Source organism: Schistocerca nitens, chromosome 4 (genome assembly GCF_023898315.1).
Source record: "Schistocerca nitens isolate TAMUIC-IGC-003100 chromosome 4, iqSchNite1.1, whole genome shotgun sequence".
In the NCBI taxonomy this organism is placed as follows: domain Eukaryota; kingdom Metazoa; phylum Arthropoda; class Insecta; order Orthoptera; family Acrididae; genus Schistocerca; species Schistocerca nitens.
Window position 1 is genome coordinate 251,285,595 of NC_064617.1, and position 13,083 is coordinate 251,298,677.

A 13,083-nucleotide genomic window follows, 5' to 3' on the forward strand; every position below is an offset into this window, starting at 1 on the left:
GTGAGAGTGCACTGCCAAAAGGCATGGAGAAGCAGATTCCGGACACTGATACATTGTTATTGCAATTAATACAACAAATGGGACAAATACAGCGGCAGTTAGACGGAATGGTGCAAAATCTTCAAAGGTTCGACACAATGGAAGAAAATCTTCAAAAGTTAGACACCACACTTGAACAAACACGTGAAGATTTGGCTACTGAGTTGCATCCCATTGAATCGAAATGTCGAGAAGTCTGTAATGACGTGAAAACACAAATTTGTGAGCGTTTCCAACCTGTTTTTTCGCGTCATGAAGATGCACTGCAGAGTCGCGAGGCAGCCATGAAAGAGCTGCAAACTGCTGTTCATGAAAATCATGAGACCTTGCAAGCTAGATTTGACTCAGTTGCATCTGCCGATTCGGTTGCGCAACTTGCAGGGGCTCAGGAGGGCTTAAAGGACACAGTAAATACTCTGAAACTTGGTTCAGAAAAACACACTGAGGAGATGTGTTCACTATCGGATAAAGTAGCCGAACTTTCAGATCAGTTCACTAATTTATCTACGAAGGTAGATGATAATCTGAATGACACAAAACCGGTAGTCTTTAATGACACAGAAAAGTGCGAACAAATTAGGAAATTCAATCAAAATCAAATCAATATACAGTACAAAAGAGAAATCCGGGAAGTACAAGATCAGTTGGCACAAGTAATACAAAAATTACAAATTTCAGAGGACACTCGCGCTCCAACACGGGAAGAGGGACTTAGAAATACGGAAAAGCCGCAACATAATAACACAGGGCATTTCGGAAGTTATGAAAGAGGTTGGCGGTGTGCACCGAATTTTGAGATGGAACCGCTGACGCGACCTAGCAATGACCGATATGCTACTCGCCGACACAATGATTTTTACTATAAGCTGTTGGAAAAAAAAAAAAAAAAAAAAAAAAAAAAAGGGGAGGCAGAAGGACTTCAGACGCAACAGTTCGGCGCGCGGTTGCGATTCCGGGAGAAATTCTCCACCACATGACCGACAAACGGGAAACTATGTAAACTGCCGACATAACGACAGACATGAATTTCATCGGAACTGGCGGGATTGTGGCAGAGCTGGGCCATCTCGTCGGGGCGAATTTGTGGAGGTTCGGTCTCCGAATCCCATTAACGACGCGCGCCAACAAAGCGGCAGGCACTGACCCGCACAGCAGGCAGACACCTGAGCCGGCTGGCTCCGAGAAAAATAACATTGACGCTAACCTTGAGAAAAATTCCAGTATTCTTTAACGACGTATACCGCATGTTAATTGCATTGTTCAAACTCTGAGTACTATGAAGAGCAAAGGTTTACACCACATTTCACATGTAAAACCGTTTATTGAAAGATAATCTGCTTTTTTTAATGCAACATTTTGGTTTACTTGCAAATACATTATGGATTCAAGGTGCTTTCTGAGAGATACCAGGTGACACAGTGGTTAGTTTATTTGACAGCTACACGACTATATCACGACGCTACTAATGTGTGACACAATTCACCTTGTTGCTTTTGCGGTGTATCTGTTTCATATCTGCACAATTTTTCTGTATTATTCTGAAAAGTAAAACATGTTTTAGTAGTAACTTTTGTGGTATAGCAACAATGAGACAGCCTTTTCCGTAGCACAACAATACGTTAGAGTACAGTACTTTCTTCATCACAACAATAAGCGTAATAACTAAGATATCTATACGCAAAGCATTTCACTTTTCTGTATCATGAGGTAAGTACATTGACTTCTGCAGAACTTAGATTTCGGAGGACGACAACTACGACACTTCCACAGAATTATCTTACAGCAAGACGCACATTTAGCGCTACAGGACACGCATTTGAGAGATTAATTTTGTACTTAAGCCATTTATTTTTCAAGATTTTTGAATTACAAAGAAAGTTTTCCGTGATACATTTCATTCCATTGCTGTAATCTGTAACACCTGAGGGTATAATTACATTTATCCTCAGGGGGGTACACGCTTACTTTGTGTACCATGTGTGTGGCAACCACAAGGAACCCTAGCTAATATGGTATTTGCTTATACAACTTTACACATCGGTACCATATTTCTCTAACACATAAATTACACAGCTATCTGATTATTTGACAGAGAAACAAACATTCTTTTTACTACATCAGTGACAGATGTTTACGTAATTACACAGTTGGATACCTTCACACTTACGAAATTGTATTTTGTCTATACTTTGTCAACTGTTCATACTTTTTCAGAACCATTGTGATACTATGAGAGCGTTGAATGATGTATTTGGTATGAGATCATGATTTTTAAGGTACGTTTGAGGTAGATGACACTTTTGACATGAGCAGAGAATTTTTTTAGGTTTTGAAACTGTTGGAGGAAGCTACGACGATTTTGAGAGTTGACTGAGGTATTATGATGTTATTTTTACGACGACGATGTGTATTATGCTGTTGAGGTATGTTTATGATTAATAAGCTAATGTTATATGAAGAATTTGATTATGCTATGTATCTAATGATGAAGTATTGAAGAAGCGTCGACGAATTTATATATGTGTAATAAGGTAAGGAATAATGAATAGTGATTAGGGCACTCTGATTTGTGGAAAAGGTTGTTGGAAACCAAGATCGTACTTTAAGAGTTATGAAATGTGTGTAAATGCGTGAATGTATCACAATGCCGACGAAAATTTTTTGGACACTGTTATATTCATAGGATTTTGTTTTTACAGATTTGCAACGCTAATTCTTGACCTGTGAAATATTTTTATTTAAGACTGCCATTGTAGCGGAAACTGCTGTCGTAAATATTTCCGTACGAAAGTTAAGTGACCACCTGCACGTAATGCGTCGCGGGCACACAGCTGTGTCAGACGCCCAAAACAAAAAAAAAAAGGGCCATTATTGCGAGCCCCTTTTTCAGCGGCACAGGTAAAAAAAAAAAAAAAAGGGAGGCCATTACCCTTCCTTTGTAGAGAGCATCGCAAAAACGACAGGGTCGAACTTGAAAACGATGAGAAACATTTCACGGCTATTGTCGTGCTAATTGAGAGAAATGCCATATGGCTAGTGAATGACGTTTCACGCCTTGCTTTGCCCATTTTGTTTAATATCTAGTTTCTAGCTGCACTGCAGCATTGGTAAAAATAAAATTTTATAGATGTATTAATGTAAATATTTTCTGTCTACAGATCGAGTAAATAAAAAAAAAACGAAGGAGCATAAAAAAAAGTATTTCACTTCACAGGAATTGCATACGGAATTTTCTTTTCAACTACTGGGTAATTTTTTTTGGTAGAATAACTTTTTGTGGTGCACCACTTTAATTACTTAGACATTAAGATGTGATTATACATTTCCCTTATCTGCATTGTTGTCTTTACTGTAATATTTTTCTGCTTGAGCGTTGTCATGTTTAGATATAATTTATTGCTTTTGCTTCTGCTGTTTGCCAGGCATAATGTTACTGAATTTGACTTTGTATTACGCTGTTAAGCCAGTTTTACTAATGATTATTTTATTGTTTGCTGCGCATTGCCTCATATTAGTTGTAATGTTGAATTGCTTGGTAATTTAGATTTACTGTAGCTTGCTTTGCCAGTATGAAATTTTTGTCATTGATGTTGATTGTTTTATGTGATGCTGCATTGCCTCGTCCCTTGGTATATATATCTGAGCTCAGTAGATTTAAGTTAGCTTAAGAGGGGGTAGACTATATAAGAAACTAACTATGATGAATTGGAAGCAATGCATTGACAAGGTATATAAAAAAAAGATTTGGGCCTAAATGAGTATTGTACAATGAGCCATATTTATTTTGAAAGACTTATGGTTGGAATACAGAAAAGAGGTACAGATAGGACTTTTTGGGAATAATGATGAACACAGGGAGATCTCCAAGAACAAAAAAGGTTTTGTTCGCACAATACTGCAGTACCAAAAGTTACACTGAAAACGAACCCTATCCATTCCTTTTGTGTCAGCCCTCTATGTGTTTGTGTTCCCTTGTGTATTTATGTTTTTCCTGTATTTATATGTATATCTGATAAGACTTATGTTGTAGAATTTTTCTAATACTAAGCTACATTCACTATGATGAGGAATACTGTTATCCTCAAATATAATTTGCATTGATAATATGTTATTTACTTTGTAAAGATGTTAGACATTTATCTGTTCTGTTTTAATGCTCATGTGGAGGTGATGTTTCAAAAGTTATTCTGATCTTTATGTAAGTACTTATGTCATTATTTTTGTAACACTGATGTATATGTTTATTTCTATTCTTTTGTAAAGCCCCTATTACTACGAATGTTATCTCTACTATTATGTTTTTAATGACGTTTTCTGTACCCTTGTAATTGTATTCTTATGTTATAAAATTGTAATTGACACCAGGTCATCAAATTAAGTAACTTGTAAGTTACATTTCACTGCACACGTTTCTGTTGGTCATAGTATATGGACAATATGTGAGAAGTAGGGAGTGATAGTGTTTGCATGTGATTTAATGATTCAGCAAGGGACTGGATAACAGCATTGCTGGTTCTGAGGACAATTCCAAAAACTTTGTGAGTGCACAAGTGGTGGTTATGGACTTGCTATATTATCCGCAAGACTCTTCAATGGTGATTGTGTACCTGCACAGTCATAACAGATGGCTGCTAGCCATCTCTACAAGGACTACAGTGGGTCTGCACCTCTGGTGGCCCACCAATACCATAATCTCTACCAGGACTACAGTGGGTCTGCTCTGTGATGACCTACCAAACGATATTCTTCAAAACTTCGATAGACTACGCTGTGGGTTTGCTCTGTTGTGGTCCATTACGTGTCAGCATGTCAAGAGTCAGCACTGTCTTTCCGTTGGAAGGACAACGATACTTCTTCAAGACTGCATGGAAATCCACTACGTCTATGTGCATTTTCTTTTACTGCTCAGACTTTGAGAAAAACACTGCAATGTGATGAATGATCAGGACTGTCTTTATGGACTGTGAGAAAATTTTAGCTTTTGACCAACATTGTATCAATAAGTGTGTGCATTTGATTTCTTAGTTATTGTAATTATGAAAAATTTTTTTCAAATCTGTATTGGGCACTGCCCAACCCAATTTGTAAAATTTTTTGTGGGGAGCATGGGGGCTATGTAAGTAGGCTGTTTAGGTTTTTTTATTGATAACGCCACCTCAGTATGAAAATCACCGGCTGTGCCGTGTGCAGTCTGTGGCTGCTTTGCATTGTTGTAATACTCAACCATTGTAGTGTTAGGCAGCTGGCTGTGAACAGCGCATAGCGCTGGGCAGTTGGAGGTGAGCCGCCAGCAGTGGTGGATGTGGGTAGAGAGATGGCGGAGTTTTGTAATTTGTCATGATATCAAGGTAAATACATTGTTTGTTCTCTATTAATATCTTTCATTTGCTAACTATCCCTATCAGTAGTTAGTGCCTTCCATAGTTTGAATCTTTTATTTAGCTGGCAGTAGTGGCGCTTGCTGTATTGCAGTAGTGGGAGTAACCAAGATTTTTGTGAGGTAAGTGATTTCTGAAAAGTACAGGTTAATGTTAGTCAGGGCCATTCTCTTGTAGAGAATTTTGAAAGTCAGATTGCGTTGCGTTAACAAAATATTGTGTGTGGAAAGTCAGATTGCGTTGCGCTAAAAATATTGTGCATCAGTCTAAGCACAGTCTAGTAAAATTGATAAAAGGGGACGTTTCAATGTAACCTAGCTTCATCTCGTTGGATACTGAATCTCCATGTATCACTTTGTTTAAGAGCTGTGTTATCAGTTTCACAATTTTGTCACCACCATATTTCAGACACTCTAGATTGATATTGCCTGCTCCCGGTGATTTACCATTCTTTCCTGTTCTCATCGCCTGAAGTACTTCACTTTCTAAAACCTGGATCTCATTGTCTTCATGTCCTTTTTCTTCCACTGTTCCTTCTTCTAGATATTCTTCTCTGTCCTCATTTAATAATTTTTGGAAATACTCTTCCCATTCCTTTTGTGTTATCAGTTGGAGATTGGTTTTGCTTTTTGTATCCTGTCGAAGCCCATTTAATACTGACCATGCTTCTTTTGCTATTCTCCTTGGCACATGTTCCTTCCCATGCTTCATTTTTTGCCATCCTTATTTTTTTCACCACTTCATTCTTCTTTTCCTTGTATATTGATCTTGTTTCTTCTGATTTATCATTCAACCACTGAAGGAACACATTTCGTTTTTCTCTAACGAGGACCTCTATTCCCTCTGACCAAATTAGGTTTGCTTTAAATACATGTAACGGTCGTGACCGTTGCTATCTGTGAGATTGGACGTGGTGAGCTGATGTTAGTCAACAGTGCCTTGAAGGCGACAAAGCTGCCATTATCAACACCTCTCTGAATTTGATCGTGGTCGTGAAGGAGGGCTACGAGAACCTGGATGTTCCTTCTGCGATATTACAGAAAGGCTTGGGAGGAATGTAGCCACTGTATGTGATAGATGGCAGCAGAGGTCACATGAATGTACGGTCACAAGAAAACCAGGCTCCGGACGGCAACGTGGCACTGCCGAGAGGGAAGATCTTCGTGTTCGACGTACGCCTCTGATGCGCATTGTACTGCATCTCCAGCAGCAATCTGAGAAACATTTGTCACCACAATGACACAACCAACTGTTACAAATGGGTTACGTCAAGGACAGCTCTGAGCCAAACGCCCTGTAGCGTACATTCCAATGATACCAACACTTACAACTTCGGTAGTGTCAAGCGAGAGCTCATTGGAGGGCCTGGTGGAGGCCTGTTGTGTTTTCTGATGAAGGATGGTTCTGCCTCTGTGCCAGTGATGGCCGTGTGTTGGTTAGAAGGAGACCAGTAGAGGGCCTGCAACCAAGCTGTCTGCGTGCTAGACACATTGGGCCTACTCCTGGGATTCTCGTCTAGAGTGCGATTTCGTATGACAGCAAGAGTACTCTTATGGTTATCTCACGCACCCTGACGGCAAATCTGTACGTCAGTTTTGTGATTCGACCTGTTGTGCTGCCATTCATGAACAGTATTCCAGGGAGTGTTTTCCAACATGATAACGCTGGCTAACATACCGCTGTTGTAACCCAACATCCTCTACAGAGTGTTGACTTGGCCTGCTCGATCACCCGATCTTTCTCCAATGGAGCACGTATGGAAAATCAACGGACGACAACTCCAGCGTCATCCACAAATTCCATTAATCGTCCGTGAATTGACGGACCAAGTGCAAGATGCATGGAACTTGTAATGGGACGCCCTCCTCTAACATTTCCTTTTTTCTTACAGAAATAACCGATACCATTTATACATTCGATTCTCGTATAGGTGAACATTATCTCAGTTGTTTAACTAAAATAATTTCATATTATTTTGCATATGATGTATTAAATTTGAAACTAAAATGTATAAAAAGAAATTAATTTGTTAGTACTCTGTACGTACGTTAAAATTACTCTTCTTTTAAAAATATGTTAAATTACGAAATGTCTGGAACACTTCAAATTCATATTATTAATTGTGCAATATAACGCTAATTATTAAGTGTATTTCTGGATTCATTTATAATGTTATATCTTCGTGATGACTCTTCTTTTGTCAAGAAAGTTTGTAAACTATTTTGCTTTGTAATCTCTTTGGAATATTGTGACTATCGCAGAATGTAAGTAGTAGTAGGCATGCCTCTGATGGAATCAGACGTGTTTTTGATTGTGTCACTAATAGTGTAATTTGTGGTGTGATGGAAGTGGAAATTATAAAGACGGTGTGATATTGAAAAATGTGATAAAGAATAAAATTCAAGAAATATAGGCAAACCTTCATCAGGTATTTAGTCATCAAGAACACACCACGTCAAGTCAAAATTTCAGCCGCAAGAATGTATCACTAGACGCAAGACTTCGAGCCAGCAACAAGAGATAATGAAGATAAGTAAAAAGTTTTTCTTTTGTATACCTTACGCCTTTCGAAGCTTTTGAAAATAATGAAGATACTACGAGAAAATTGTGTGGGAGGGTAAGATTACAAACTACATCCCACAAATTGTCATCCAGCACGCGCACAACACATTTCATGCACGTTTGCATGCTTGTATTCAATGTTCTGGCGGTTGCACCGGTTATTAATTTACCAGCATTTCAAATTTGCTATGGCTTGTATTGCGCATTCATTAATCTGTGATCTAGCAATGTTAATGACTGAAATATGTTACCTAGACAAATGTAATCCCGAATTTTCGTTACTTTGAATTAAACTTTTTTTTTATTTTACAATTTTTGCCATCTGTTTATGTCGATCCTGGGGGTCTAGCGTGAAGTGAGTGGCTGGAAACCGTGAGGTCACGAGGCAGTAACTCGGTCGCCCCACGAATGGTTCAAATGGGTTCAAATGACTCTGAGCACTGTGGGACTTAACATCTGAGGTCAACAGTCCCCTAGAACTTAGAACTACTTAAAGCTAACTAACCTAAGGACATCACACACATCCATGCCCGAGGTAGGATTCGAACCTGCGACCGTAGCAGCAGCGCGGTTCCGGACTGAAGCGCCTAGAATAGCTCGGTCACAGCCCCCACGATTGTTTAGTCTTCGTTGTAACATAGCCTTCACCTCTCAGTGAGGAGAGGTGTTGTCGAAAACAACACGAGCTTGGCATTCCATGTTAATCTGTACGTCCTCTTTCCCCAATTGCACAGTAGGGGTAACTCAGGAACACGAAGGTCGTAGAAGAGGGGTGCAATAGAAAGTCTTGGCACAGGCCACCGAAACACCTTAAAATATTATTTTCCGCGCACAGAATTAAGTTTTAATCAAATGAAACTATGTGGCTCCAGAGATCTTTTCAAGTCTCAGACATTTATGAAGTGCACATGCAGACTGTGAAACGTCCCCTTTTTAACAATTATACACGACTGTGCTTTAACTGACACACAATATATTTTGTTAGCGCAACGCAATCTGACTTTCAAAAATCCCTACAAAAGAATGGCCCTGACTAACATTAAGCTATACCTTTCACAAATCACTTACCTCACAAAATTCTTCGCTACTCAAGCTACTGCAATACAGCGAGCGCCACTACTGCCAGCTAAATAAAAGATTCAAACTACTGAAGGCACTAACTACTGATAGGCATAGTTAGCAAATGAAAGATTTTGATAGAGAACAACCAATGTATTTACCTCAATAGTCATAATATATATAGCAGTTCATGACAAATTTCAAAACTCCGCCATCTCTCTCCCCACATCCACCACTGCTGGCGGCTCACCTCCAACTGCGCAACGCTATGCGCTGTTCACAGCCAGCTGCCTAACACTACAATGGCAGACAACAATGCAAACTAGACACAGACTGCACACAGCACAGCCAGTGATTTTTATACAGAGGTGGCGTTACCAATAAAAAAACCTAAACAGCCTACTTACAACTGAAGCGACAAATGAAAATGTGTACCAGACTTGAATTCGAACGCATGTCTCCCGCTCTCTAGGCAGATATGCTGACAACTACACGTCCCTGGCTACACCAACTTGGCACGTGACTTTGTACAACTGCATGGACTATCGTAGCACGCTTCCCTCCTCAGTCCATTTTCCCATTCACACCTCAGTCCACTTGCTATTCCTCTCAAAACTCAGTTAAGTAGTAAGTGGGCTGAGGCGTGAATGGGAATACCAAATGAAGAGGGAGGCCTGCTAGGGTAGTTCATGCAGTTATACAAAGTCACTGTGCCAGGATGGCGTAGTGGTTAGCGCATCAGGTGCCCAGGGTTCGAATCCTGGTCTTGCTAAAAATTTCCATTCAAAGCATCAGCCGCGCGGGATTAGCCGAGCGGTCTCAGGCGCTGCAGTCGTGGACTGTGCGGCTGGTCCCGGTGGAAGTTCGAGTTCTCCCTCGGGCATGGGTATGTGTGTGTTTGTCCTTAGGATAATTTAGGTTAAGTAGTGTGTAAGCTTAGGGACTGATGACCTTCGCAGTTAAGTCCCATAAGATTTCACACACATTTGAACATTTTCATAGCTTCAATCCTCATACATACACCATAATTAAGTTTGTACGGAACCTTCAGATGGCGAATCCTACTCGTACTTGTCTGGTTTTATCAATCAAGCTTTCTGAACTGACAGGTGTATGTGGTTTTATCGTCATGGTCGTAACACGAGATTTGTGTCGTAGGAAACTACGTTGCTAGACGCTTCTTCGAGTGTGTACTCTCGCACTTCCTACAGGGAAGCTCTGCCTCTGGAGCTGACAGAGTATCTCTGTGATTCTGTCGTGCTTATCAAACAAAGCTTTTACAAAACACTCTCCTCGTCTTCGTACCTCTTCTGTCTCCTCTGTTAAACTTGTCTAGCTAGAATGCGATTGTCAGCCATTGATCGAACGGTGTTTTCGTTACTAAAGTTCCACTTTAAATCGTCCCGTGTGTACCTCACGTTACCATTAAAATAAATGCTCTAACAGTAGATGTGATGCTATAAAACTAGACAACTTATTTGAAAACGTTTGAAGACAAGTTCGCAGTCGCAGAGCACACTGTGACGGCGTGGTATGACAAAATAGCTCTCCCAAACAGAAATTCAAATACGCTTGTTTCCATTTCCCAGGAAACATGTTCTAGAAAGCTGCTAATTTTATTTGCCAGAGTAAACTAAAAATAATACTTTAGACAAACATGAAGTTTCCAAAGAATCCCATTAATAACGTAACTGGAAACTCACGCAGTAAATCAGGATTCAGATTTTCTAGTTATGCGGCCGGTAATGAATATACAGTGTGTGATCAAAAGTATCCGGACACATATGTTTTTCATATTAGGTGCATTGTGCTGCCACCTACTGCCACATCAGCGACCTCAGTAGTCATTAGACATCTTGCGGACTTTGAACGTGGTCAGGTGATTGCGCGTCACTTGCGTCATACGTCTGTACGCGAGATTTCCACACACCTAAACATCCACTGCTTCCGATGTGATAGTGTAGTGGAAATATGAAGGAACACTTACAACACAAAAGCGTTCAGGCCGTCCACATCCGATGATTGACAGAGACCGCCGACAGTTGAAGAGGGTCGTAATGTGTAATAGGCAGACATCTATCCAGACCATCACACAGGAATTCCAAACTGCATCGGGATCCAGTGCAGGTACTATGACAGTTAGGCGAGAGGTGAGAAAACTTGGGATTTCATGGTCGAGCGGCTGCTCATAAGCCACACATCAAGCCGGGAAATGCCAAACGACGCCTTTCTTGGTGTAAGGGGCGTAAACATTGGACGATTGAAAGGTGGAAAAAGGTTGTGTGGAGTGACGAATCACGATCCATAGTGTGGCAGTCAGATGGCAGGGTGTGGATATGGCGAATTCCCGGTGAATGTCATCTGGCAACGTGTGTAGTGCCAAAAGTAAAATTCGGAGACGGTGGTGTTATGGAGTGGTTGTGTTTTTCATGGAAGGGGCTTGCACCTCTTCTTGTTTTGCGTGGCACTATCACAGCACATGCCTATATTGATGTTTTAAGCACCTTCTTGCTTCCCACTGTTGAAGAGCAATTCGTGGATGACGATTGAATCTTTCAACACGAACGAGCACCTGTTCATAATGCACCACCTGTGGCGGAGTGGTTACACAACAGTAACATCCCTGTAATGGACTGGCCTGCACAGAGTCCTGACCTGAATCTTATACAACATCTTTGGGATGTTTTGGAACGCCGACTTCGTGACAGGCCTCACCGTCCGACATCGATATCTCTCCTCAGTGCAGCACTCCATGAAAAATGGGGTGCCATTCCGCAAGAAACCTTCCAGCACCTGATTGAATGTATGCCTGCGAGAGTGGAAGCTGTCATCAAGGCTAAGGGTGGACCAACACCATATAGAATTCCAGCATTACGGATGGAGGGCGCCACGAACTTGTAAGTCATTTTCAGACAGATATCCGTATGCTTTTGATCACATAGCGTACAGCAATGATAGTAACCTGCGGGGTTTACATTATATTCAAAAGCCGAAAACTGAACCCCCTTCCGCAACAGGTATTATCATTTGCAACAAGAAGAGTCAAAGTATCTCTTCACGACAAGATGCAACTGGCAAATGAAATTATCTTGAATCATTTCAAAGATGTTTGCAGTACATTTCTAGGTGGCTATCTGCAATTAGATATACACACATCAAAAAAAGTTTTACATCTCCCCGGTTCCCAGAACTCCTGAAGACAGACGTTGACTGTGGATATTGTATCACAGACAGTCCCTTGACTATTCAGGGACGCCACTAAACCCGTCCAAAGATGTAAACAACCATCCATGAGGAGCGCCTATTGGACGGAGGGGTCCGACAGCCGATTACGTCCAGTCATTCCACCAGGATGGAGGAACACAGCTCGTGTTGTCTGTAGTTCAACCATGCGCAGACGGTCAATACCGCGGTTCGATTGCGTCCGAATTGTTACTTTGTGCCAGGAAGGGCTCTCAACAAGGGAAGTGTCTAGGCGTCTCGGAATGAACCAAAGCGATGTTGTTCGGACATGGAGGAGATACAGAGTGTCAGGAAATGTTGATGACATGCCTCGCTCGGGCCTCCCAAGGGCTACTACTGCAGTGGGTGACCGCTACCTACGGATTACGGTTCGGAGGAACCCTGACAGCAACGCCACCATGTTGAATAATACTTTTCGTGGAGCCACAGAACGTCGTGTTACGACTCAAACTGTGCGCAATAGGCTTCATGATGCGCAACTTCACTCCCGACTTCCATGGCGAGGGTCATCTTTGCAACCACGAAACCTTGCAGGGCGGCACAGATGGGCCCAGAAACATGCCGAATAGACAACTCATGACTGGCATCACGTTCTCTTCACCGATGAGTGCCGCATATGCCTTCAACCAGACAATGGTTGGAGACGTATTTGGAGGCAATCCGGTCAGCTTGAAAGCCTCAGTCACACTGTCCAGCGAGTGCAGCAAGGTGGAGGTTCCCTGCTGTTTTGGGGTGGCATTATGTGGGGCCGACGTACGCCGTTAGGCGCCGTAACGGCTGTACGACACGTGAATACCATCCT